Genomic DNA, 27,242 nt, shown 5'->3' with positions numbered 1-27,242 from the left:
AGCATTGTGATTCAGTTATACATGTATATATTCTTTTTCATTATAGGTTATTACAAAATATTGAATGTAGTTTAATTTCCTTTTTGGTGTTTACCTAGATATTTTAAAATAATTATTTACATAATTTTAAAGAAAATATTAGGTGGGGATGTTTCATTTAAAGATGTAGTATGTACACTCATAAAAAATTATATTCATTCATTATAACTTTAGAAGCTCTTGTAGGTGTGGGGCTTATAAAAAGGAGGATGTATTACCCTCCTGTGATATTAGAAGCATTCACAAAGCTATATGGGAACACAGCTATGTGGGAAGATAGATTAATTCCAGCTGGAGGACTCAGGAAGGGCTTTATGGAGATGTTGCTTGAGCTAGACTTCTCTTCCAGCCAACTGGTATACCCATTTCCTTCATTTCTCTAGACTTCATTGTTGTTCCTCCTTTGCTTTTTATCAGAACTGTGTCCTTCTTCCAAGGACTGTAATTGCTCCATTTTCTGAATCACCTTATCACTTGCTGATTGCATCATTTTATGGCATGTATTGGACGTTACTGATCTTTTCGCATATATTGCCTTAATTCTATCATAATCTTTTTTGAGAACAGGCACTGCTATTCTATACCTTTCTGTAACCACAGCATTCTTTTAAAAAAAGTACGTTATTATTGATGGTTATGATATCATACATGTATTCTGAATCCATCAATAATATAATGGACATGCCAGAAGAATCTTTACTATTTGTTTTTTTAAATTCTTCAGATGCATTCTTAAAAGAGCCACTATCATAAATTAAGAGTTGGTGGACACAAAGCTAGGCTATTCATAAATGCTCTTTGGGGGAGACAAAGCAGACTAAAGAAGTGGATAAAGAATGAGAGTTTCAAAAAGTCACCAAGTTTATTGTCTCAAAAATGAAAACTCTGAATAAAATATGTTCTCACACAATTCACTTAAAAAAATACTCCATATAAAGTTAGGCCCTGAAAGAGTCATTGTCTAGGTTTGAAATGATTCTTTCTTTAGAATGAGAGGTGATTTCTGAAAACTCTTTAGATAAACAACATTATTTTCAATTCATTTTCATAAAGGCTTGCTGCATTAGCTTGGTTTAGGCCTGGCGGCAAGTAACATAAGCTCAGAATAACAGTAACTTAACAGTAACTTAAGTAAAGAAGAAGTTTATTTTGTTCTCATATGTAAGAAGTTTGGAGGTGGTCAGTCTAGGACTGGAGCAGCCCTCCACACTGTCAGGGAACCAGGGCTTTTATCTTTTTAAGGACTCTTTGAAGAAACTACAAACACCATTTCTATAACGTTACATTTGTCAGAACAAGCTGGAAAGTGTGGTCTCTATTCTACACGGCAACATGCCCAACTAAATGTTAGGGGTATAGAGATTTTTAGCCTTTTCTTTTGCAGGTGCCATGGACCCCTTTAGCAGTCTAGTGAAGCCTACGGACTCCTTCTCGGAATAATGTTTTTAAGTGAATAATCATTATTATGGTTGCTCCTGGGGAACTGGATGGGGTGATATTTAAAAGGATTGAAGTTTTCTATATAAAATTTTATTTCTTTAAAAATAAAAAGAGACAGGACAAATATGACAAAATATAAACAATTAAGAATTGTTTTTGTTATATCATTCTTTTTAATCCCCCCCTCTGTGTTTGTAAACATTTCACAAGTTTAAAAATTGTAGTCATCACTTTAAAATGTTTCAATGCATTTTCACTCCATACTAGCTACGATTTAACTTACCCAATACATTCTGTCGACAGTGTTTTGTGAACTTTGAAGAGGCTGGTCTCTTCACGTCCCCCTGAAACATGTCATGATGGTACTTTCCTCGAGTTCTCTCCTTAGTGTCTGTCCTCATCTTCCCCCTGCCCAGCCATTGTCTGGCTTCCTTTCAGCACTTCCCTGTCCATTTTGATTTCTCCATCGTGGGAACTCCAGTAGCATCACTCATTTAGCACATTATTACTTGACTTTGAATTTAACTTGCCTTCCCCATAGAATCATTAAGCTCCTTGAAGGCCCAGACCCTATTATATTCAGGCTGACAAAAGAGCTTCCATTCCCCACTCCCATTCCATTCCCACAGCAGACATAACTAATCAACCACATTACTTTTTCCCACCGAGCTTAGACATGGCCTCAGAATCCTTCTTCTCGAGCACCTGGGGCTGCAGTTGTCAATTGTATAGATTGGGCTTGCAGATGAAACCTCTTTCCATCCCTGCCGATACTTCTTTTGTAGCTTCCAAAGAACTAGTGTTGTTCCCGGGAGACACTCAGAAGAAACCAGCATCATCTTGAAAACCCAGAAATTATATAAACATTTTAGGCAAGTAATTTGGAAGAAATCTCACAACTCATTTTAGTGGCATACTGATGTCTGATCCAGTTCTTTGAAAATGTCAGCTAGTCTGGAAGGGGGCTCAGAAAAATTGGAAAAGAATACTAGTGCAAGAGATCAACTAATGCCACCCATACACTTGACACTCATTCACTAGGAGATCTTGGCTGCCGGCTGCAGGTGAGAAGCTCAAGTCCAAAGACGCTTCTTTATTTCCATCGTTAAATGGAGGGCAGCCTTCCCAGCTCTTCAAAGCCTTGGGAAAGCCCTAGGACAGGGCAGAGGAGAAGGGTAGGGAGTGGTCCCTTGTTGAGCTGGAGAAATGGCTGAGTGAGGCAGCTGGGAAGGAAGTCTGAGAACACATCCTCAGGCTGAGGCTTTTGAAATCTTATTCTGCCCCCCAAGAGATGTCAGGATCCTGAAGGAAATATACGAACAAGCTGACTGTTGAAGCATCTTCATGATAGGGTCATGAGTGATTTTTTCCCCCCAGCTTCTTTATGTATTTTTTCTAGTTAAAAATTTCCTGTAATCACCAGGTTTTATTTTCATGGTCAGAAGCTGAAAGAGAAAAAAGGAACAAAAACAGATCCCAGAAGAATATCAATCTTTTTTTAAAAAGTGTTACTATTGTTGCATAAAAGTGTGTTATAGCTCGGTGTTACAGCTCAGTTGTGACAACAACCTGGATCCTGGCAAGAGACCAAGCAGCACTCGGAGAGCTGAACTCAGGTTTATTACGCCAGCGAGCCCAGAGGAGTTAACACTCCAAGCTCTGGACCCAGTCCGTAGGTTTACACAGGCTTTTATAGGCTGCCAGTTTACACTTTGCAACATCATATACAAATAAAGTATAACAAAAGTTGACTAATTAGAAACAAGCTTTGTAGAAATGGACCAATCAGGAGGGAAAGAAATAACCAATCAGGAGTGAGCTCCATGCAAACGAAGTACTACAAATGGACCAATCAGGAGTTAGCTCAGGGAACCAACAGAATTTTAGGGGTAAGTTCCACTTTCCTAGAAGTAAGCTGTTTCAGAGGCAAAAAGTGAGATAGAGCCACTGGGCCAGGGAACCAGATGGTGCTTGCAGGAGAGTAGTGGCCCAGCCTGGGGGTCCTGTCGGTCTTTTTTATGGGACTTCTCACTGCACTATTACTCTACTTTTGGAATCAGAGAGAAAGAGAAATTTCACCCACCAAGAAAGTGCACATCAGAAAACTGAAAGCAAATATAAAATGCTTTTATCAAAGTGCCCAGGATGGTCACTGGTCACTTGTTCACTCATTTGTTTGTTCATTCATTTGGTTCAATAATCATTTGTAAAGTGGCTACTAAGTGCTGAGGGTACAAGACAGAAAATGTACAAGCCCTGTCCTGACGGAGAATTCGGTCTAAGGTGGGGGTCGGGGGAGGGTCACAGACCTTAATCAAATGACCACACGTGGATGTTAAATTACCACTGGGCTGAGCGCTACGGAGGAGAGGCTGCAAGCAGCACCACGAAGGTGTGTGATGCCTGGGCCGGGGGGAGAAAGTCACCTCATCATCAGCCCCAGCTCTGGGCTGTCCTCAGCATCACTGCATTGGCTGTGGGCTGTGACAGAGCCTCCTCCCAGCCTCTCCTTCACCAGTCCATCCTGCAGCTCCTCTCCTGCTAGGCTTCCCCCAAGCCTGTTCTCAGTTCTCAGTAGCTCCGGGACAATTACCCATTGTCTCAACTTTAAAGCTCACTTTGTCTAGCTTGCCCAGTTCAGGGGAATCTCACCTCCCAGGCTCTCTGTTAGCCCACATGGTACCTTTGGTGCAAGTTTTAAAGAGGCAGTTCTTCCAGCCCTTAGCAGGACACACATCCTGGAGAGCAGAGCTCAGGCTGAATTTCAGTCTTTACTCTGCTCTCTGGGTTTTTTTTTTGTTTTGTTTTTTGTTTTTTGTTTTTAGCAGATATGGCCAAATTGTATTTTCTTTTTTTTTTTTTTTCTGCTCTCTGGTTTTATCTCCAAAAATAGACCACATACCTCTCGAGTAGGAATTTTAATCTTTTGTGTTTCAATTCCAATGGTGCCAAACTCAGCCTTGGGCACGTGGTACAATACTTTCCTCAGGGTAGATGGGTGGCCAGATTGAGTCTTAAATAATAGAAGCTTTCATGCTAACCTGGGTTTGGCCTCTAATTTGCTCTATGATCTTGGAAAGTGTCCTCTAAGGCCCCGAGACCTCCATTTCTTCATCTGCAAAGTGGGCAGAATCGCTGGGCCTTCAAGCCTGCAGTGAGCTGGGAAGTGAGAACAAATCAGGGCTGGGAGGACACAGGATGGAGAGCAAGGGCAGAGAAGCAGGAGGAGGGGGCAGGTTCCTTCTCCCTTGATCTCCTGAGCTCACCACAGGAACTGAGAAGCAGCTGGGGCCAGCTGCTTGGCTGCTCGGGGAGGGTGCCTCTCACAAGGGCGGTCCTTATCTCTTTGCCAGAGCCACCTCCTTCCTGGGCCCCAGCCACCTGTGGTTGCCTGAAGTTCGCACATGAAGTTTAACCCAACCGCACACCCACCTGAACACCACAGGAGGGACTGGATTTTCCAAGGAAGTCCCGATTTTGAATCTTCTGTCTCACTGTCTAAACCTGGTATCTTGGGCCACATGTTTGTTTGAGGCCCAGAAATCTGATCAGCTATGGATTGAGGGGTCTCTAGGTGGAAGGTTAAAGTGGAGGCCTTGCACGTCCGTCATCACCCACCAGCAGTCCAGGCTGTCCTCTCTGACCTGCAGCCACGTAAGGCCACATGTCCTGCTGGTCCCCCATTTCCTTAGCTCAGCCTCCATGCCATTAGCCTGGGCTTTCCCTCACACCATCCCAGGACTCATCTGGCCATCATGCCAGTGGTGGGCTCACTGGTACCTCGGGGAGACCAGGGCCCTGCTGTCTGAGTCAACAGGGACTCTAGCAGGGGGACTTTCAAGTCTTGGCCAGCTGTTGGGAGGTGGGGGGGAATGTTTTGGGGTTGATGGGTCTTTTCATGGGGAGCACTCAGATCACATCAGGACAGGCCCTGAAAGCAAGTAGAAGCCAGGAGAAGCCCCTGTTCCCTCTGATTCTGCGTGGGTGGTCAGAAACAGGAAGGAGAGGAGTGTGATGGGGTTTGGAGATACCAGAGCTAAGGCTGGTCCTTGCTCTGCCACTCACTAATACTGAATCTTCCACCCAGTCCATTTCCTCATCTATAAAAAGGGCCAATACCTGACCAGGCTATGGTGCTGAGAGGCTGTCCGGTGTGGATCTCAGCCTCCAGAAGTTTCTTGAGCACAAGTGACCATGTTCTGCACAAGTGACCCCACTGGTGATCGGACCTGGGAACCTCCAAGACAGCCCTGTACAAGTGGGCAAAGGCCCTCAGGGAGGCCCCTGCAGAAAAGACCCTGCCTGCCGGACTGGAGGGTGCCCAAGGAAAGAGGGGATGAGATGGAAGACTGAGCCCCAGGGGGACCAGGACTGTGGTGGGCAGTTTGACAAGTGATCCCACTAGCAGTCCAATTGTTCTGATGCCAGACTGATTTCCTGTGATTCTTTACTTCTGGTATATTTTCACAATGTTCCTCTCTCTCCTGTGGTCACTTTGTTACTCTCTCTTCCAACCTGAGAGAGTCAACAATTGGGCTTGGTGGTTCAGTTTACAGAGGAGGAAACAGGGTCAGAGAGGTTAAGTGACCTGCTCAAGGTTACATGAGTGGCAAGTGTGGGAGAAGGGATTCGAACTCAGATCTGCTAGATTCAGACTCAGTATTTCTGCTGAAAAAAGCAAAACCTAGAAGGTCACAGCATACAGGGTTGAGGTCGGTTCCAGCCACGACCTGCTTCTCACGTCACACAGACTCACTTTGAAGCTGAAGATGGAAAGTGGAAAAATGCCAAATTGGTTTGGGAAGGGGTGGGGAGAGGAAACAGTGAGGGGGGGAGTGTCGAGCTGAAAATGTTCTCTGCTGCGTCATTAGGAGAAAGGAAAGGGGTGCTCTTATTTTTCTTCACAAAAGCAACACAGGAAATAAACAGTTCATTAAGACACTGCATACCTTAGCAAGTAAGCAGAAACACTTAGCTCTTGAAGACACCTTTTTGCAAAAGAAGAAAAAGGGGTAGTCAATAGCTTTTTTTTTTAAGAAAACTTGAGTGGGTTTAGGTGAGTGAGGGCATGTTTGGGGGACTTTGTTTTACTTGAGCTCATCAAATTACACATAGTAAGCTGTCAGCCTCTCAGGGCTGAAATCTTGTTTGCTCATATATGCCTTGAACAGGGCTTGGCACATAGTAGGTGCACAAAAGGGGCTCAGTGGACAAAAGTCCCACCTGATCACCCACCAGGCTCCAACAGCTTGCGGGGACATTGAGGTCACAAATAGACAAACCCAATATCTGCTGATCCAAAAGCCCCTCACCAAGGTTACCAGTTCTGAAGAGGACTTGGCTCACAATGGTCTTAAAAATAGGACTTGGAGGTGGCCCGTGAGGAAAAACATGAACATTGGGAGTCTTAAAGGTTTCTAACAACCCTTTCTGCCTTTCTTAAGCCCAGATGGCTCCATTCTTGTCCATCTTACCTAAGTGGGATTTCCAGCCTAGGGGATCTGACTCAGTGGTTAGATGTCAAAGGCAAGAGGCAGACCCATTTTCATTCGTTTTTCAAAATTGAGTTTTGCTGCCTCCTCCTCCAGGAAGCCCTCTTTGATGCTCTGTCTCCTCCCGTTGCTTTTCTCACTCTGGGTTAAATCTTGCCCCTGTGTGTCCCCAGCTCTCCCTGTGCTTCAGTGCATCTCATCCTGGTATTCATCATCCCAGATGATGACAATCACTTCTCACTACACTGTCAGGTCCTCAGGGATGAGAGGTAAATTTTCTTTAACTTCATATTCCCAGTGCTTAGCCAAGGGCCTGGCATGGAGTAGATGCTCAATAAATGTTGTTAAATGAATAAAAGGAAGGGAAGAGCAGGGTGGGGGCAGTGGGGAGGACAGATAAATTGGGAGTTCAGGATTTGCACCAACTACTATATATATAATAGATAAACAATAAGGTCCTACTGTATAGCACAGGGAACTATATTCAATACCTTATAATAGCCTCTAATGAAAAAGAATATGAAAATGAATATATATACATGTTTAACTGAATCACTCTGCTGTACACCAGAAATTAACACAACATTATAAACTAACAATACTTAAATTAAAAAAAAAAAAAGTGAGGAAAGGAGGAAGAAGAGAAGGGAAGGGAAGGAAGGAGGAAGGACACTCTGGGAACAATGACATTTTCTTTTTGAAATTTCATCCCATAATTATCTGCCCAATACTTGTCCACAGACAGCAGTTAAAATCAGGATTCTATTTTCTGTAAATGGTTGAGCTCCTTCACTCTCAGCTGTGTCTTTGGCACCTATGGCAGGAGGAAATGGGGTGCATTTAGAGGGACTTGGGAGTGCAGTGTCTGAGAAGTATGTGCGTGTCCTAACACATCTCTGAACTAAATACATGTCTCTGAACCACATACAAAAGGCACACACAGCCACATTTTTTCCACCTGGAACTTAGTTACTCAGCAATTTCACCTTTTAGACCACAGCCAACTGCTAGCAAGCAAGCTGGGTGTGGGAGGGCAGGGCGCTGGCTCTCCTGTTCACTGCCGTAGCTCGGGTGCCAAGGAAAGGCCAGACAGTTGGTAGGTGTTCAAGAGCTACTTGCTGAGTGACTGAATGAGTGAGAAAGGAATTTGAGGCAGCATAAATGCCACAACATTTCCACCGTAAATATCCCAAATTTCACTCACAGGAGAGCCCCTTCGACTCTCACTCCAGTCACACTGACACTTAATTTACAAATAGTTCTATCAGACTTCATCCTTTTGTTCTATAGCTACTGCAGACTAAAAGCTGGTTCCCTGTGCCTGCCCTGACTCCTACCTTCAACAGATCTAGCAGTATCCAAAAGACAGACAGACAAGATCCTGGACAGTGGGGAGCTGAGTGGGGAGGGAAGAAAGCTGCATGGCCCTTAGGACGCCCACCCAGGTTGTCTCACCCAGTAGGAGGACTTTGAACACTACAACAAGAACAACGACAAAACAAAAGCTACTGGCATCTGTTAGCTGAGAAGGAAGGTCTACCCTGAAGCAGCTGTGCTTGCCCTTTGAAGACAGATAAGGGCGGGGTCTGCTGGCCTGCAGGCCTTCTTTGACTTTAAGAATCTTCTAAGTCCTGCAAGTAGCTGGGCCCCATGAAATCACCTTAAGGGCTCAGCCCCCAGCCAACCTCTCCTGCCCTGCATCTTTCTCCAAGATGGGCTATGAAACCCCCTGGCCTCCCAGCCTTGGCCTGCTCCCCACCCCGGAACTGGGGGCCCAAGACACCCAAAGGCCTCAGTCTCCAGCTGGCCCAGAGATACAGGACCCACGAAGCGGCTGGAAGAGCAGTGGAGGCAGCGCAGAGAACTCCTGAAACTTACAAGCTGCTTCCACCAATCATTTCCAAGCCTCCTCCCCCTCCTACTCCCAACTTCCATGGTAAACACACCGACTCTAAGCCGACGTGGGGCGGAGACAGATCTGAGCACTACCTCCTGTCTTCTTGCTTGGCTGCCCTGCAATTAACGCCTTTTTCTTTCAGTAAAAGACGGTTTGCCTCTGTATCAGGTCTTTCTGTTGCTCAGAGGGCAACAAACCCACTTGCTCGGTTATATGACTGTCATGTTGCAGGCACTGTGCTGGTCACTTTTTTGTGTCTTTTCCCATTTACCCTTTCAACACAGACTCCGGTAGACACTAATTTCTCTCATCCTGAGAGGCAGGGTCGAGCTGGTATGGGGTTTTGGAACAAGGTCTATCTCTCTGCCTACAGCAGCAGAGCTGTCTGGCACCATCCCTTCTCACTTGTGTCAGGGCTGTAGCATCTGTCAGGCCCAGGATCTCGCTCAGGGCCTTAGGAGAGAACCCAGCTGCTCATCTCAGAGATCCAAAGACAGGCCCTTGGCTTTGGTAGCCATGGGGAGGGGTCCTGGGGTGAGCATCGAATGACTGTCCCACAGCCATCAAAGGTGAGCGCTATGGGCTTCATCCTTCCAGCGGGCACTTGCTGCTGAAAGGAGCTGCTGCTGGCCACCTGCTCTGTCTGGGGATGTGAGTCTCACTCCAGGACATCCCTCAGAAGTTGTAGGGGCCTCCAGGGGCCTGGGCTGGGTCCTCATTCTCACCCTTGATTGCATCAGTGTTAGTTCAGCCTGGTCAGGCCTTGACCACTCAACAGAACCACTGCTGGAATGCTCTGGGAAGATATATTTTATGGCAAAATCTTGCTTCCTTTTGTTTTATGTTTGATATTTTCCCAAAAGAAAAAAAAAGCTGGAATAACTAGTATCATTATTCTTTTCTTTCTTTTATTTTCCACCCCAGAACCATCTGTCATCAGATAAGTTTACTTTACACCTCTCAGGCTGATTTCCACATCCAGAGGAGACTGGACAGGGGACAGTGATGACCTCTGGATGCCCTGCTGCAAGGGGCTGAGAGGCGAGGGCCAGGAGTAAATCATCAGCTCCAAGGTTGCTCAGGAGAGAGCTGAGCTGAGCATCAGCAGAGGCAGACGTGGATGGACAGTACACGGGATGGTGAGCTGTTATGAGACAGATGTCTTCTCCCTGTGTCGCCTCTCGCGCCACTCAATTGGGTGAAAACACAGTTAAAGTTCTGCTGTTGTTGGAGCAAACATCATCTGTGGCATGGAGTAGGGGAGCACATGCAGTGGGAACACAGAGGACTATGAGGTTTTTCATCCTAAGATCTACGGGTTCCAGTCCATGAACCAAAAGAGAGGAGGGCCTGAGTTGATAATGGTTAGTTATCAGATTTTGACCTCTCTCCATCTGAGAAGGCCCAGATGAGAGACTCTAGGCTGAGGTTCCTGCTGTAGACCCCGAAGGTGAGGAGGGAGTGTTCAATGTCTGAACACTCTGTTTATGCCATGTTAGATTTCCAGCTGTGGAAAGGTAGGTGTCACACCCTTGGGTTTCTGGGTTGATGCTGAGCTAAGGAATATGAATTTGATTCTTCATTTGAGCTTAGATGAATTTCGCCACAAGTTTTTGGGCTACATCTTAAGGCTACCTAGACTGAGGAAGTTTCAGTCCTGGCAAGGAGAAACCCAGCGTCACATGGATCCCTCCCTCCCCTAAACAGAAACCCTCCACCTGAAGGTCTGGGCTCTCACCCGGCAGGGGGCCTACTGAGGGTTTGAGGAGCAGGGTCACATGGTCAGATCTGAGTTTTTAGAAAGGTCTCTCCGGATGCAAGTGGGAGGTGATTTGTAGGGGTGGGTGGGAACTGGCTTAGGGATGCTAGTGAGGAGCTGCTATAGTCTGAATGTGTCTCCCCTAAAATTCACAGGTTGAAACCTAACAACGTCATAATATTGGAAGGTGAGGCCTTTGGAGGTGATGAGGTGATGAGGGCAAAGCTTCCATGAGTGGGATTAGTACCCGTGAAAAAGAGGCCCCAGAGAGCTCCCTCACCCTTTCCACCATGTGAGGACACAGCGAGAGGACGGCCATTGATGAATCCGGAAGCGGGCCCTCACCAGACTCCACATGTGCCGGCACTTTGATCTTGGACTTCCAGCCTCCAGAAATAAATTTCTCTTGTTTATATTACAAGGCACTCAGTTTATGAAGTTCTATTATAGCCGTCCAAACTGACTAAGACAGGAGCCCTTAGAGCAACCCAGAGGGGAAGTGATGAGCCTGAAAGGCCTGAAATCCTGCAGCAGCATGAAGGCTGAAGAGATGGGCCTGCTGGTGGGCCTGGGTGCTCTTACAAGGTTATCGAAATAGAGAAAACCCAGGAATGTCTAATCCTGCCCCAGCCACAAAGCTGCCTACCAACAAAGCTCCCAGGGAAACATCCAGTGAACAGAAACTGAGCAAGAAAGAGAAAATACCACTTTTGTTATGTTGCCGTATTAATTCTCCTTCCTCGTGTTTCCTTCCAAGCTTAGGAGGATCAGTTATCCTTGTATCAATTAGTACAATACCATGGTCCTTTGCCACTGCTTCCCTGACTCCTCCCAGGGGAGAAAGCATGCACTGCAGTCTGCTGGTCCCTGCTTCAGGTTTCATGGGAGCTGCCATCTGCCAGTCTCCCAGTCTCGAGGCTGCCCTGGTCCAGAACTGACTGTAGTGGGAAACCCTACTTGATTTCAGGATAAGCCACATTCTCCAGTATCAGCTTTATCTACAACAAAGATGACAATTGGATATCCATATGCCTGTTCCTCACTTTTTAATTTCCTAACTAGTCCAGAAATTGCATAAGGAAAACAAGCTTTTCATTTATTGCCCCCCTTAAGACTCTAAATTTAATATAAGCTGTGCTTTGGCCCCAAATCCCTACCTTCACTAAACTGAGTTGAACCACGTGCAGTATTTTTTTGGCCTAGGCTAGAGATCACCTTATTTCTCCTAAATCCCCATTCTCAGACTGAAAGGGTAGCCTTTAATGCAAGGAAAAGCCTCAGGGCAGCCTCAGAAGGCAAAGAGTAGTGGACTTTGTTTGCCTTATTAAGGATCTCAGAGAGCCTCAAGATGACACCCACAGGAATCATGGCCCAGCTGATGTCTGGGAAACCAACCCATCAGACCAACACACTTTCTGTTTGGGAAGAAGTGAGTGGAGGCAGGATCATCAGTGAGAGGAGCCAAGAGACACTTGAGGCCCACAGAGGGAACAGGAAAGATGAGAGAGACCTATGGAAGAGGCAGACCAGCTGGGTACAGTGGGTGAGCTCAGTGTCTGGGGGGAATTTTGGTTCTCCCTGGCTGGAAAGCCCGGAGTGGATGGCGGGGCCATTCAGGAGATGGGAAACATGGCAGTTTGGAAGGAGGAGAGATTTGTTATGGCTGGACGAAGGGGCAGATCCTCTGCAATGTTCTAGAAGTGGGCATTGCTCATGCCTTTTAGGACACCCCTTCATTCCAGAGGCCGGTGAGGAGGTGTTACTGACACTATCCAAATAGAAGAGATCAATAGAACTGGGTTAATAGGAGCAGTAAAAAGTTTGCTTGATTTACAGATCTTTAGTGAGTATCACTGTACATCAGATGGTGTGCTCAGGCCTGAAGACACATTCAGTGATGAACAAAAGAGGTCTGGCTCTGTCCTGGTGGCTTTACCAGTGCTGGGGAGTAGGAGAAACCAGTACTCCCTTTCAGGGGGTGCTGTCAATGTCCAAGGTTTGTGTATGTTGACTTTCAATTGTTACAAGCCTTAGGGAGGTGAGCAGGGAAACCACATCCAATACCAAGAAAATTGCTTGATTGGCCAGAAATGGAAAGTCTGTCTAAGTGGTGCCCCTTCTGCCTTCCTTTTACATGATTAAGAAGCTTTATATTAATACATATAAATGTATATATCTCCATAGGGGGTGTGTCCAGGGCCCAGCTCCAGAGTGAAAAACCAGTGTCAACTTGTCCATTTCCTCTCCCCTACGTGCGCTCCCAATGAACACCAGGAGGAATCAGACCCATGAGACTGCACAAAAGGGCTTTATCTGAAGATTTATCTTGTTTGGAGAGGAAAGCATGCAGCCACCACTACCACCAGAAGCTGAGCGGCCAAGGCCAGACACCTCCCCTCCTGGGGCGCATTTCCACATCTGGAGTAGATGGGGTTGGCATGGCTCAGTGGTTCCCACCCCCGGCTTGCATCAGCATCCTCTGGGGAGCTTTAAAAATACAGATTCAAAGCTCTGCGTCTGGAGATTCTGATTCACTGAGTCTGGGGTGAGACCTGGGACTCTATATTATTCATAAGCAGCGTTTTTCCTCTAGCGATTCTGGTGCAGCACGCAATCCAGACAAGTCTGGATAAAAATAGACCAGGCAAGCTGTAAGATTATTCGGGCTTGTAAAAAGTTAGGGTGAGGACACAGCTGTGGCTGTGGTGAGGGTGTCAGGATGATGGTGGGACTCTCAGCCTTGGAGAAGACCCAGGGGGCAGTCAGCGTAGAGCGAGGACAACAGTGAGACAACAGGAAGCACCGGCTTCCTCCTTCTGGTGTCTGAGGAAGTCAGACAGACCCGCCCACTGGGGATGCTCCTGGTACCTGTGCCCCGTGAGCCCCAGATGAACTGAACGCATGTGCCTGGGTGATGGGGTCCCTTGCTGGGAATGCCTGTTATTGGGAGCCTTGGAACATGCTTGTCATGAAGATTTAGGACAGCAGTCACTCCAAAGGGCTTGGGAGGAAGATCTCTTGCCCTGCTGGCTGACCACTGCTTTGGGGGAACCAGGTGCTTCCTTCAGCTTCTTCAGAGGTATTTTTGTCCTTTCTGCCTTCTTCCTTCTGTCAGCCTCCCATCTTCCTGGCGTTCCAGACTCGATGCCACAGCCCTCAGTTTCCCGATTCAGAATGAGTCCGGAGAGGAATCTGATCGGCCCCTCTAGGGCCAGAGCTGCAGCCACGGTTCACTGGCCAGAATTCAGATGCCCCATTTGGTCCACTCTGCTGCAGCCAGGGCCCTGGAGCTAAGTTCTGAGGGCAGCTGGATCCATTTAGCCAGGACTTCAGGGGGTGGTGGGGTGACAAGCAATGATTGGCATCTCTGAAGAGGTCTCTGCAGCCTGCACAGTGCTGGGAGTTTGAGTGAGGTGGGGACTGAGAAGGGCAATACACCAGGTTTTCAAAATTCATATCAGGGAACCTGCTACAAGGTACTTCGGGGCAAGCTCCTGGGGGTCTGCATCAGGCGCTAATAAGGGTGAGATCTGTGGCCACAGGGCTCCGTGTCTAGGAGGGCTATTGCCTTCCTGGGAGATGAAACCTCGGGACAGGCGAACATAGATGATTCCAGAAAATGTTGGATACCGAGTGGGTTAGCAAAGGATGCAGTGAGTGCTGTGGGGGCCCCGTTCTCTGCTCCCACTCGGACTTCCCACGGCACTGCCTGCTGCGGCCTCCTGGGGCAGCTCCAGCTGCAGGCTGGTGGCTTGGTTGGGTGTTGCCACCCTTGAAACGCAACCAGGTCCAGCTCAGGGTGCAGGGGGCTCCTGAGTGCTGTCTGACTTGGGCACGGTAGTCTGTCCAAGGGATCACGGGAAAGAGAGTGAAGTCACCCAGACACCTGATTTTCTGTGGTGTGATGGGAGTGGTCCTCTGAGTCTCCTCCATTCCCTTGGCCACACTCTCTGGTCAATTTTACTTCCTCAGGTCATTTTTGATGTGCCCTTGGCCAAAGCTGCTCAGAGGATCAGGAGGTTGTGTTGACAAAGGCTCTCCCGGAGGCAGGGCCTGGGTTCCCTCCTCCTCACAGGCACGGAAAAACTGGGAGGTCATTTGACTCCTAGGAAATATCCCCCTGAGAAGACTGACCACCGAGACCAGAGAATGCATTCCAGGCCGGCTTTAGCCGTTGCCACGGAAATTGCCTAGGAACCAACTGGTGGCAGCAGCAGCTTGATCCTGTGACTCCTGTGACGTTCTGCACACATTTGAATAGCTTGCTGGGTGGCTGAAGAGAGATGACCTTGAGCCACTTCACTTGTGATTTCAGGTGCTTTGAGACAAAGCCCATGCAAAGCAAGGGTGCTCAGAGACAGAGCACAGAGAGACGGGAATGTGAGGGTCCTTCCCCAAGCAGCAGGGGTCATTGGGCTCTACCTCCAGCTCAGGGAAAGGCCACATAGGTTGTTGTCAGAAATTCCATAACCTAAGGCAGAGCTGGGGCACAGGTCTTTCAGGATGTGGGTTCCTCCCTCCTCACCTTATGGCATCTCAGAGACTCCAGCCTGTCCCAGAAGCCACAGTGGCTCCATCCTCCCAGGTGCCCAGGCAGTGGGGACCAAGCCTGGGCCCCACAAGACACCTGAGGTGGGCTATGTCCTCCTCACCTCCCCCACTTCTATTGGGTCAACTTAGCCACCAAGAGGAACTGTCCCCACTCATTACTTCAGGGAAACCTGTAGCCAAGGCTGCACAACGTTCAAATGGAGCAGATTTACCATAATTTATGTGACCACCTCTCTTCGATTTTGTTTTCATTTTTGAATTTTCACTATTAATAATCCTGTGGTAAATACCATGGACACACAGCATATTTTCCTAAAGATAGAATCCCCAAAGCGAAAACAGTGGGTCAAAGAATATAAGAATTTGTATGACCGTTGGTAAATTACTTTCCAAAATATCTGTGCCACTTCACGTCACCATCAGGGTATAAAGAAGAGTACCAACTTCACCCTGGCTCCACTGGGTGTTATTATTTTTAAATTTTCTTCTAATTTAATTAAAAATATGCTACCTCATTGACGTTTCAAGTTGCATTTCTTGGATTACTAGTGAGACCGAATATTTTCCCATGTTTGTTTATTGATTGTACTTTCCCTTGTCTTAATTGTCTTTTCCCATCCTTTGCCCACATATCTGCTGGAAGTTCATCGTCTTTTTCTTGTCACAATATTAACGTTTTGTGATATTTGCTATGCACGTATTATAAGTTGTAATGCAGGCTTAGATGTCTAATGGGCCATTTCAAATTTAACATATCTTGAGATGGGACCCTGGACTTTCCTCCCTAAACCTGCTGCACCTTCTCTGGTTTTCCCCATCTTAGTAAATGGCACTGCAGTCCACCCAAGCCTAGAACATAAGAGTCCTTCTGGATTCCTCTTGTTTCCTGATTCCACAAGTCTCACCCAGCAGCCAGGCTCCCTCCCCTCACCCTCCCCAACCACCCAATCTACCCCAGCCATTCTTCAACACATAGCCTTAGGTTTTCTCCTTTACAGTATTTGCCACAATCAGAAATTCTCGTTTATTTATTCATTTGCTTTTTAAAAAAATAGTCTGTACCCTCTCTGGATTCTGGAATCTAGAACACAAGCTCCCTGAGGTCAGGCACCTTGCCTGCCTGATTCATCAGTGCAGCACCTAGAGCAATGTCCATCCTTTAGTGAGTCCATCCTACCCATCCTTGAGTGGGAGCTCAAGAAATACATGCTGAATGAATGAGTGATTGAACTTGGCCCTTTTAAACCCATTTACATTTATAGGAAGGAGACACACGACTTGGAGGATTAGCACTTTGGCTTTCAGGATAGACAGTTTCAGGCAAAACCGAGCTCCGCCACTTACTGTAAACATCTTGGGCAAGTTACTTAACATCTCTCTGCCTCAGTTCACTCATCTTTAAAAATGAGAACGGGGGGAGGGTGTAGCTTAAGTGGTAGAGCGTACACTTAGCATGCACAAAGTCCTGGGTTCAATCCCCAGTACCTCCATTAAAAAATAATAACTAAATAAACAAGGCTAATTGCCTCCCCCTCCAAAAAACAAACAAACAAAAAAAAGAGCAGGGTTCAGCAAATGTTAAAAATGAGAGTAATGATACTATTTTCATAAGGTTGAAAGATATATTAGATAATGTGAGCAAAGTGCTTAAAAACAGAGACTGACCATAATAAGCACTCAGTATGTGTCCAACCTGGTCAACATTGATGATTTTCCTATGCAGTTTCTGGGCTTAGAAGATATTCCCTTCTTTTCAGTAAAGCCTTAATTAATATTAAATGGTATTTTATTTCAGTTTTTATGGTATATTTAAAAAAAATACTTTAAAAAATGTTTACCCTTTAGTTAGTTTGGAACTTACTTTGGTGTATCAAGTCAGATGAACTTCTAAATGCTACTGACACCACGTGTCACTTCCCCACTTGTTATGCTTTCTTTATCGCACATTCAGTTGTTTGTATATCAAAGGGTATTTCTTCTGGCTGTCAAGTCTGTCTCCCTGGCCCCTCTTGAACTACACTGCTTCACACTGTTTTACTGAGCAAGTCCGACATCCCAGCTTGCCGAGTCGTGGAAGATTCAGACATTCTCTGCTTGCAGACTCAGAAATGGGATGTCCATTTGGAACGTGTGTTTGTTCTGGTTCCAGGCCCTCACAAGACTACTTACTTGCCCTTCTTGCCCTTGGGTTCCTTGAGACACCAGTATAACCTGATTCAAATGTCTCCTTTTTACTTGAGCCAATTTAAACAGGTTCCTGTAACTTGTGACTAAAAGAGTCCAAAGGTAAATTTCACCTTTATCATGGCCCGAGGAACATCATAGACAGTGAAGCTGTATTCTTACATGTCACGGAGATTAAAATGCTGTCCCTAACACATCGTCAGAAAGTTACCTGCCAACAGCCTCAGCAAAAGATAGGGAAGCTTCCAGGACATCCACATGTCCGGCCACACATACCAACCCTGCCACCACCTTAATGGTGGTAGGTGCCCTGACATTGTGCTACACATTCAGACAAACTTTAAAAGGCAGGCTGTCTTTGATGCATTCAAGATTCTGCCAGGTCAAATGGCAAGACCAAAGACCAAAGACCAAAGAGAATACAGTACGTGGAAGTACTTGGAAAAAGCCATTAAAATGTATCAGTATTATTGCCTTCTTTCATTCCAAAAAGGACATGGAACAGCATACAAATTAAATTTTAATCACAAACAATTTTTTTGCATCTGTCTGAGGATCTGTGTTTTAAGGTCATTACACTAAGAATATCAATATCATTTTTCAGCCTATAAAGGTATTAAGAGTAGAGACTGCTCTCTGCCTGCCCTTGACCCTACGTTATACTTCACCCCTGGTTTTCTTTTAAAAATCTTTGATAATAGCTTGGTTTCACTGAGTAGTTTTGGGGGGTGTCTGTTTGCCATGTGACCCTTTTTCTTAGATAGAAAGTATAAGCGGGAAAGTCTATTAAAGTAAGTGTGTTTGGGATTCTAGTTACGTTTAGTCTGCTGTCATAGAGAAGGCGAGAGGGCCAAGGAAAGGGAAGAGGAGGACTGGCAAGACAGAGCAAAGAACTTGTGACTTCACTCCCCCAGGCATAGGGAAGAGTGACTCAGCCGGACACTCCATCTCGACAGGAAAACCGTCCAGGCTTGCGCACTTCCCGTCAGCTGTGCACCTGCTGGGATCTCCTGGCTGGCATGGACTCTGTACGGTCACTGGGTGTCCCCAGCACAGGACACCCTGGGGCCTTTTTCCTACTCAGTCAGATGCCAGCAGGTGTGGCTGTTTTCCAGTTACAGACAGAGCTAATAACAGCAGTCATCCACCTGTCGTTTGTACAGCACTTAAAGCATTTCAAAATGCTTGCACACACAACAAGATTTTGCATAAGCTGAGCAACACGTCCTTTCGATTTGTTCCAAAAGACACAAGCCAATTTAGAAAGTGAAAACTCTGACTTTTTGAAACCCACTTTGTGCCGCTCCCACGTTTACTGCTGGTCTGTGCCCTGGTCTCCCTCATCTTTGCCACTCACCTGGGCCCTTCTTACAAGACTCCTGGGGTTGCTGCATCCCCATCTCTTCCCCCTTCCTCTGTTTTCTTGGAGGTGACACTTTGGAAGACCACTCCAAAATGTGTTCAGGGAACACAAAGATCCAGAAAATGTGCTGGGACCATTTTAAACAATCGAAAAATTAAGGTGGTGGGGAGAAGCATCTTCTGGCCCCAGCACAGGAAGTTCCTCTGATCCCCTGTCCTCCTTCTTCTCAGGGGCTCACCAACCAGTGGCTACTTCAGGTGAAATAGAGGCGAAGTCATTTTGCTCTTGCTGTTCACACATCTGATTCAAAACAGCCTCTGCTGGCAGCTGTGGGCACATATTTATCAGGAAATGCTGGTCCCCTTGCTTTTACCACCTGGTTATTCAAACATTTAGAGCAACGCTTTACATACGTCCCATTAGGAGCCCTCCCCAATTCAAATGAGCAACTGCTAGAGGAGATCTTTTTTCCATGACCTGGAGATTTTGTTGAAGATGATCGGGTCATCAGGAAAGAAAGGCAGTGGGCAAGGGCTTGTATTGATGTCCCAAGCTTACCCCACCATATGGTTAAATGGTAGGTGAAGGTCAAGTCTCCAACAGGCCAATAATTCATCTCCAAATTAGACTTCCTATGGCTCCCTCTGGTCTGAGGGGTGTGCACAATGGCCCAGGAATTGTCCGAGTGGATTGTCCATGCCTGGGGGATACCTTAGCACCAGTCTTGGATTCCCTGAATATAATGGGCCTGTGAAATATCCAGATAACTCGGGCAGAGATTGATTGATTTAACAGACACTTGTGAGTGACTATTGCATGCCAGGCCTTGACCATGGGAATTCCTGCATTATTTCTCATCTGGGTCCTCTAAGGAAACTTGGCTCTCAGAAGCTCTTAACTTCCTATAGGGTCCTAAGTCTCCTTAGAGACTCAGATTCTTCAGCTATGACTCCTTGCTGCTGTGTGAGACTCTCCCTTTGAAAAGCCACAGGGAGAAAGGGAAGAAAGAGGGTCTGGGACCCCCTTTTTCCTTAAACCAACCCATATATTGAGTTCTCGGGAGCCCCTGACGCGGCCTCTCTTGCACCCTGGGTTCTGGTTCTCTTGGTAGGACTGTGTTGATTGAACATCCAGGAATTCACAGAGGAGCAGAAAGGGCTTCAGAGCACCATGGAAGCTGTGTGTCCTTTCCCTTCACTGATGTTGTTTCAAGCGTTTCCATGAGGGTGTTACCTTCCATCCATGTTTCTGACTGTATTAGCTCTCTGCTTGTGTACAACCACCCGAAAACTTAGTGGCTTAAAGCGATAGAGACTTATTATTTTTCATGATTCTGTAGGTTGGCTGGGCTTGGCCAGGCAGTTAGTTCTGCTCTGTACGGAGTTGGCTGAGATCACTTACATGGCTGCATTTAGCTGGGAGCTTGGCTGAAGCTGGAATGTCCACGATGGCTCCACTCACATGTCTGGCACCTCAGTTGGAGCTGGAAGAGCAGGGGGCTGAATGGGCCTCTCCCTCCCCAGGCAGACTCTTGTCATGCAGTGCTCTGGCCTCAGCTTATTTATATATGGTGGCTGAATCCCAAGAGACCAAAAGTAGACACTATCAGGTCTCATAAGGCCTGGGCCTGGAACCAGCAAAACATCACTTCCTCCACATTCTTTTGGTCAAATCAAGTCACAGAGGGAGAATACAGTTCAGTGGTAGAGTGCATGCTTAGCATGCACAAAGTCCTGGGTTCAATTCCCAATACCTCCATTAAAAAAATAAATAAATAAACATAATTACCTCCCACCACCAGCAAAACAAACAAAGCAAGTCACAAAGACTGTCTCATTTCAAGCAAGGGAAGACAGCTTCCACTTCTCCTTCAGAGGAATGGCATGAGGTCACAGGGAGGGTAGAATTGTTGGCACCATCTTTGAAAGCAATTTGCCACACTAATGAAAGAAAGGAAGTCAACAAAGGGATAGATTTTATGTGGCTCAAACAACATACAAATGGAAATTTTCTTCAATGCTAAAATTGTCTCATGTTGTCCCCTTGCAGGGTTTCAAGCAGAATCATGTAGAATTCCACTTTATTGACTACAGTATATTCTCATTAAAATCAAAGCCCTTCAAAACTAATCTATAGTGACAGAAAGCAGATCACTAGTTGCCTGGAACTAGGAGTGGGAAGGGGGCTTGACCGCAAAAGGGCATGAAGAAACTTTTGGGGGTGATGGAAAATATTCTATATCTTGAGTGTGGTGGTGGTTACATGATGAGTTTGTCAAAACTCATTCAACTGTGCATTTGAAACAGGTGCATTTTATTGCATGTAAATTATACCTCAATAGAGTTGGTTAAAAAAAAAATCAAAGCTGACTTACTAAGAATAATCAGACAGGCTAAGTCTGAAATGTCGTTAAATAAAGCCAGTGTTAGGGGTATATTATATTTACAAACAATAGCAAATTCCTTCGGGGAGGGCAAGGAAGCAAAGGGCTAAAGGGGATGTTTTGTTAGTTCCAAAGCAGGATACACGTTAACGTGACCATGTCCTCCTGCTGAAATACTTAAAAACGTCTGCTGTCATTTTCAGAATGTTGAGTAGGTGATTCTTGGTACTTTATAGATGATTAAAGACTGACTACATCCTGCTTCCTGGGATGCAGGAAGGGCCGGGGTCACCTCAGAGCAGAAACAAACAACAAAATGGGTTAGATCATCTTGGAATTAAACTGGTACCAGCACTGGGGAAAGCTGACTGGTGACCCCCCCCTACTCCAGGGACATCCTAACTTCAGGGGTCAAGGTCTTGCAAAGCAGGTGATCCGTGTGGAACTTGCACATGATTTGGGTTCTGAGGGTCAAGATGGGTTCTAAGAGTGTCTTGGAGGGTGGTCTTGGAGGACCTGGGGGTGTGGTGGGTAGATGGGTGTGTTAAGTGAGTTCCATCTGCCAAATGCATCCTACCTGGACACCTGGTGACAACACCAGGGACTGCCCAGCTCTGAGATCTACCTCTTGGGTAAACAGAAGAGGGAACAGTGTTTAGATTTTCTTCAGTGGTACAAAGGCTGGACAAGAATGCCCATTTTAGAAAAGCAATGCACTTGCTACAGGTATGGGAAGGGAGAGGGATCCTCCCTTTGGGTGAACTGAGTGGCTGTGGGGACAAGGGGACATCATTCAGGGAGCCCTTGATTGGGAAGGGTGACCCTTGCTCTCCTGTGTTCATCACAAGTGGTTGGTTGGACCCAGAGCTGGAGACCTTCCTTAAAGTCGGCTTTAAATGAACATACAGTTGGGAAACAAAGCATTAAATAGTTGTTATTGTTCAGATAGAACTCACTGGATCCACATCCGCAATGATTTCAATTTATTGCAGTCAAATCAGCAAAGCACAATTAACACGAAGGACTGATTTTTCTACTGCACTGGGTAGTAATCCTAGTTACTATCAGAATTCTACTTGAATGTTTAATTAGTAGGGTCAGGCCCAGAGCAAACCCCCTCTGGGGCTAAACTTCCTGGGGTAATGAAGAAAACACACACATCATTATGGAAAAGAGGATGTGTCCAAGACATTTTTCCAGCTTTCCCCTAGAGAGGGCTCCATGGGAATGAACAGTTTTTCCCTAAATGTAATGAACTCATAAGTTAATCCCTCACCTACCTTCCCCTGCCCCCTCCCCCACCAATCAAAACTTGAAACTTATTTCTTGGGAAACTATTCTCCTGAAGGAATGTTGTTGGAAGGGATCTGATCAAATACTTATATTGATTGTGATTAAACTATTAATTATTGACAAGGTCTTAATGTTTACCTTCTAGAGACTTTGGATTTGGATGTTTTAGCCTTAAATCAAAGAAATAAAAATGTCTACGGGTAGATTTCAGGCAGTGGTAATCATAAAACCTCTCCTCAACAATATTTCATAAGGAAAAACCTTCCTGGAATTAGCATTCTTCAAATGAAACCATACAGAAAAACAATCGATCTTACTTGCCCCTTGTAAGATCCCAGAAAACACAAACAGCATCCCCTGGAGGTTGTGGGATTATCCAGAGACTTGGATTTGATTTCACAGCAGCTAAAATTCGTATGCCTTCCTGAATGTCCATTCACAGTTTGTTTCCCCTTCTTAATTCTCAAACGTCTCCCTATAACATTTAATTGGGGGGGGGTCAACGTTCTTGGTTCAGGGTTTCCAGAGTGTCCTCAGGAGTAAAGGCGCAGTATAAAATCTCATTCACAGAGACACTCACAGTACCTCTGGTTTCCAGAGTGCTTACAAACTGTCAAGTGACTCAGAAATACCGAGGACTCATCCTGACAGAGTCCAGAGGGAAAGCATGACTTCATCTGAAGCCGACCCAAAGAGGGAGGCACATCTGTCATCTCCCTGACAGTGTTCCAGGCTGAGCATGAGCTCCTGGCACCGGGATGTGTGTCAGGCTCCGCTTGCATCTGGCTCCTCATCCGTGAGAGCTCTCAGCCCCAGAAAGGTCAGGATCGCTTCCCGCACTTCTTCCCAAACTGGAAATGGGGGCCAGCTATCACCCTGGGGAAAACAGACTCCGAAAGATGTTTCTAGCAGCTCCCTCACCTGTGTCTGAGAAAGCTACTCCCCTGATGGGTCTTTCTGCAGCCACAAAAACCCATTGGAAGCTTTCCTCACTCATTATCTGGACTGCGGCCTCTCTACATTGGAGCTTAAAGAGGCCCAGATGTTCTGTGGTTGCCCTGACGCTCTGCAGCTGTAAGTGGGAACTAATGAGCACTTTGGCCTCCATCTCCTAATCCTCCCAATTCTGCCTGGCTGGAAAAGTAAAAGGTTTCGCCTTCCAGCTGCTAAAATTGACAGGCTACTTAGCACCATGCCATGAGGTGATGTATCATTCAGGGACTTTAACTGCAAAAAAACCAAACAAAAACAAAAAACCCATACTGTAAGTTTTAGTAGCAAACTGATTTACTGAAGGATATTGTGTGGCTTATAGAATTTCCAGGAAGGCCAGAAAATCAGGCCTGGAGTAACACCCAAATCATCTTCCCACTGCTGCTGGAGTGCAGGTGCAATTGGCACTTTAGATACTGAGATAGGGCACCACCACCAGGACCTCTGCCCCTGCTGCCCAATATCTCAGTGACTGCGTCCCTGGGCCCCGTAGGAAAGCATTCCTCCAGGTGCCTCCTCACAAAGGTGCACTGATTGGTGGAGCCTGGGTCACATGCTTGTGTCATAGCTGCGAGGCATCTTGGGAAATGTAGTTCTGGCCTTAAAGTCTCTAATAATAGAAAATATATTTATTCAAAAGCTGTTAAGCAGTCATAAATATGGCACATATCCACTCTACATGGCCCCTTATTTTAGTTACTATGGTCTGAAAATAGCCATTATATATATTCATATATTATTATATATTACTCATTTATTTTAAATCTGCTATTTTAAAAAATTGAGATATAGTTGATTTACAATATTGTATTAGTCTCAGGTCTACATCAAGGTGTAAATCTGCTATTTGTTGTCTCTTGAAAAGGTGAGGCAGTGCAGTTGGTTTGTGTGTTAGTTTCCTATTACTGCTCCAACAATACCACTAACTTAGTGGCTTAAAACAACATGAATTTATTATCTTATATTTCTGGAGGCAATAATATTGAACTCAGTATCACTGGGATAAAATCAAGGTGTCAGCAGGCTGGTAATTCTTCTGAAGGCTCTAGAAGCCTTATCTCTTCCAGCTTCTAGAGATTGCCTGCATCTAGACATCGGCCCCCTCCTTGCCTCATTCCAGCCTCTTGCTTTTGTTGTCGGATCTCCTGCTGTTCTGAGTCTCCTTGTTCCTCCTTTAAGGACCTTGTGATTACATTAGTCCGCCTCAGATAACAATCCAGGATGATCTCCCCAGAACAAGCCCTAATGTAATCACATCTGCAAAGTCCTTTTCACTACATCAGGTAACATAGTCACGGGTACCAGGATTAGGATATGGACAACTTTGGGGACAATTATTCATCCTTCACATCCTACCAGGCCAGCTGGCTGTCTACACCAAAGCCTCTGAGAGCAGAGTTGAGTCCCTCTGGTGAGCTGACTATAGTCCAGGGTCCATCCAGTCTCCGTCCTTGCCAGTGTCACAGAACTGATCAGACTTGGAGAGCTTGACTCAGGAACATCAGACACCTGGGACATTGTTGGGTTAACAAGAAAGCCAATTCATTTCATCATTTGTAGTTGGCATGATTCCTTTCCAGAGGGATCTGCCTGGCATCTGAATGCCTGTGGGGCTTAATTAACAATCAGAAGGCTGTTTGATGAATATGAACTTAAACAAACAATGTTGGATGTTCCGCAGGGGTATTTCCCCAAGGTAGTGAAAAGGCCAGTGAGCTGGCCAGACCCACAGCAGAGGTCATCTTTCTATTGGCCAGATGCTGCATTTTTCCCTAAGCAGAGCTCGACACAGCACCAAACCACTAGCTTCCTCCTCTGTGAAATGAGACAGGACCCTAGAGTCATCCTCAACTCCTCCCTCCCTCACATTTCACAGTCCATCACCAAGTGCCATTACTCCTTCTTCCTAAGTATTTCCCACAGCCAACCACATTTTTGAATCCCTACTGCCACTCCCTAGTGCAAGTTGTTTCACCTGGGCCACTGTAACAGCCTCCTAATGTGCCTTCCTGTCCCTACTCCCAAACCCCTCCTACCAAATTCTTTACCCTGCAGCCAGCTGTTCTTTTCCAGATAACTTGGATCCTGTCACTCCCTCATTTAAAGCCCTCCACTGGCCATTATCATGAGGATAAAGTCCCATGAGTTGGTCCAGATCCTCCCAGAAGCAGACACCAAGTTAAAATGAAACGTGCAAGGATTTTCTTTGGGGAAATGTCGGTGAGAGGGAGCTGGAGGAGGCTGGGAGACTGAGACATCAGACTGTGATGTAAGCAACCCCCCGGGAAGGAGAGAGGGCGAGGATGGAAGGTAGAAGGGCCCTAGATTGTGGTGCAGTCTAAGGAAGATCCAGCAAAGCCACTTCTCAGTCCTTGAGCCGAAGCTAGCATCGCAGGAGTCCCAGGTCTCTGGGGGATGAGCCTACCTTGCATAGTATCTCTGAGGTGCTCAGTCACTGCCTGGGAGCCGTCAAGGGAAGCCACGCCTTGGAGTGAGTGAATATTAGAGAGTGGCAGCCGGAGATCTTGGGCAGTTATACCCCATGGAGTAGGGGGGCTTCAAGGTGCATTCATCCTTGCACCCAACTCCTCAGCGTGCCTACAGCCCACCTCTTCAGCTCATCTCCTACTGCTCTGACATGACTTACTCTTTACCACATCTGAGTCTTTGTAAATGCTGTTTACCCTGCCTGAATTATTCATCTGCTTACCTTTCCTGCCCCCTTCCCCTTCACCTAAGGAAATCTTCAAATCTCAGCAGAAACAACCCTTCCTCCAGGAAGCAGCCCCATTCCTCTGCCACATGTACCCATAACCATGGTCTCTTCTCCATTCATACTACATGCTGTGTATTTAATGACTGACTCGTTCTTCAGATTTGACTCCAGTAGAGACAGCCTGGTGTGTGTTAAGAGAGAATGTCACAATTGGGAGAGTGGTCAACCATGGAGACCCAGAAAAGGGAAGCACACGGGCAAATGTGGGAAAGCCCAGCCAGGCACCACAGGGTGACTGAGCTCAACATCATAAGCACCTATTATATGCTGTTGAACACCTACTAAGTGCTAGATACTAAATTAGCCAAAGGAGTAGAAACTTGTCAAGTCTAATGAGGAACACAGAGTCAGTCCACAGGAGAGACAACTTGTCAGGCTCCTAGAAATTCTGACTCTTCTAGCAGGTGTACATGAGCCTATTGTTAAGGCTGATGTTCAAAATATTTAGCTGATGTGGCAGAGGTGTGGGCCAATCAGAATAAGCTCCAGCCATTAATAACTAGTGTAGTCATGGGGGTACTCCCACTGAATGTCCACTCTGACTGAACACAAGCAGAGACCCCCGCCATTTACACTGGACTTGTACTTCCCACCACACTTGCTCTGAGCCACTGTCACCAAGGAAAGGCCTCCCACTCCCTGCCCCTGCCTGCTGAGTTGGTTGGGCTCAGAAGTATTTGATCTTTTTTCTCCTTGTAAGTGATGAATTCACGCATCAGTCTCTTGTGAGCCTCCCTGAGTCCCAGCACCACTGCGCCATGGTGACCCATCTTCTTTAAGGCCAGGTGAACCTGTGAGCCCCCTTCCTTGCAACCGTGGACCGCTCTGTGCTGCCAGGCAGCTCTGTTGACTTCCATCGGTGCCTATGAGTGGATGCTTGATCTGGAGCACATGGAGTGGCCTCTCAGAAGACAGGCCCAGGAGTAGTCTTCCAAGAGGTTGCCTTTGATGTTGGAGTCATGTGGGGGCTCAGCACTGGGCAATTACAAACTGGTAACAGATTTAGTCTTAGATCTCAATACCAGACCCAGGGCAGATAGCCAAGGGCTGCTACCCAGAGGCTTATGAAAAT

At 46.3% G+C, this 27,242-nt stretch overlaps 1 long non-coding RNA gene across 1 annotated transcript in view; it reads right to left on the bottom strand.

The window, feature by feature from the left end:
* Positions 1-851: 851 nt before the first annotated feature.
* Positions 852-27,242, bottom strand: part of LOC116659263 — a 53,500-nt gene continuing 27,109 nt past the window's right edge. The window contains exon 3 of the long non-coding RNA XR_004314507.1: positions 852-2,924. This is a non-coding gene — a long non-coding RNA (uncharacterized LOC116659263). The remainder of the gene's footprint in view (positions 2,925-27,242) is intronic.

Source organism: Camelus ferus, chromosome 23, assembly GCF_009834535.1.
Source record: "Camelus ferus isolate YT-003-E chromosome 23, BCGSAC_Cfer_1.0, whole genome shotgun sequence".
NCBI lineage: Eukaryota > Metazoa > Chordata > Mammalia > Artiodactyla > Camelidae > Camelus > Camelus ferus.
The sequence above is the reverse complement of the archived record's forward strand: the minus strand, read 5'-3'. Positions and strand labels throughout refer to the sequence as shown.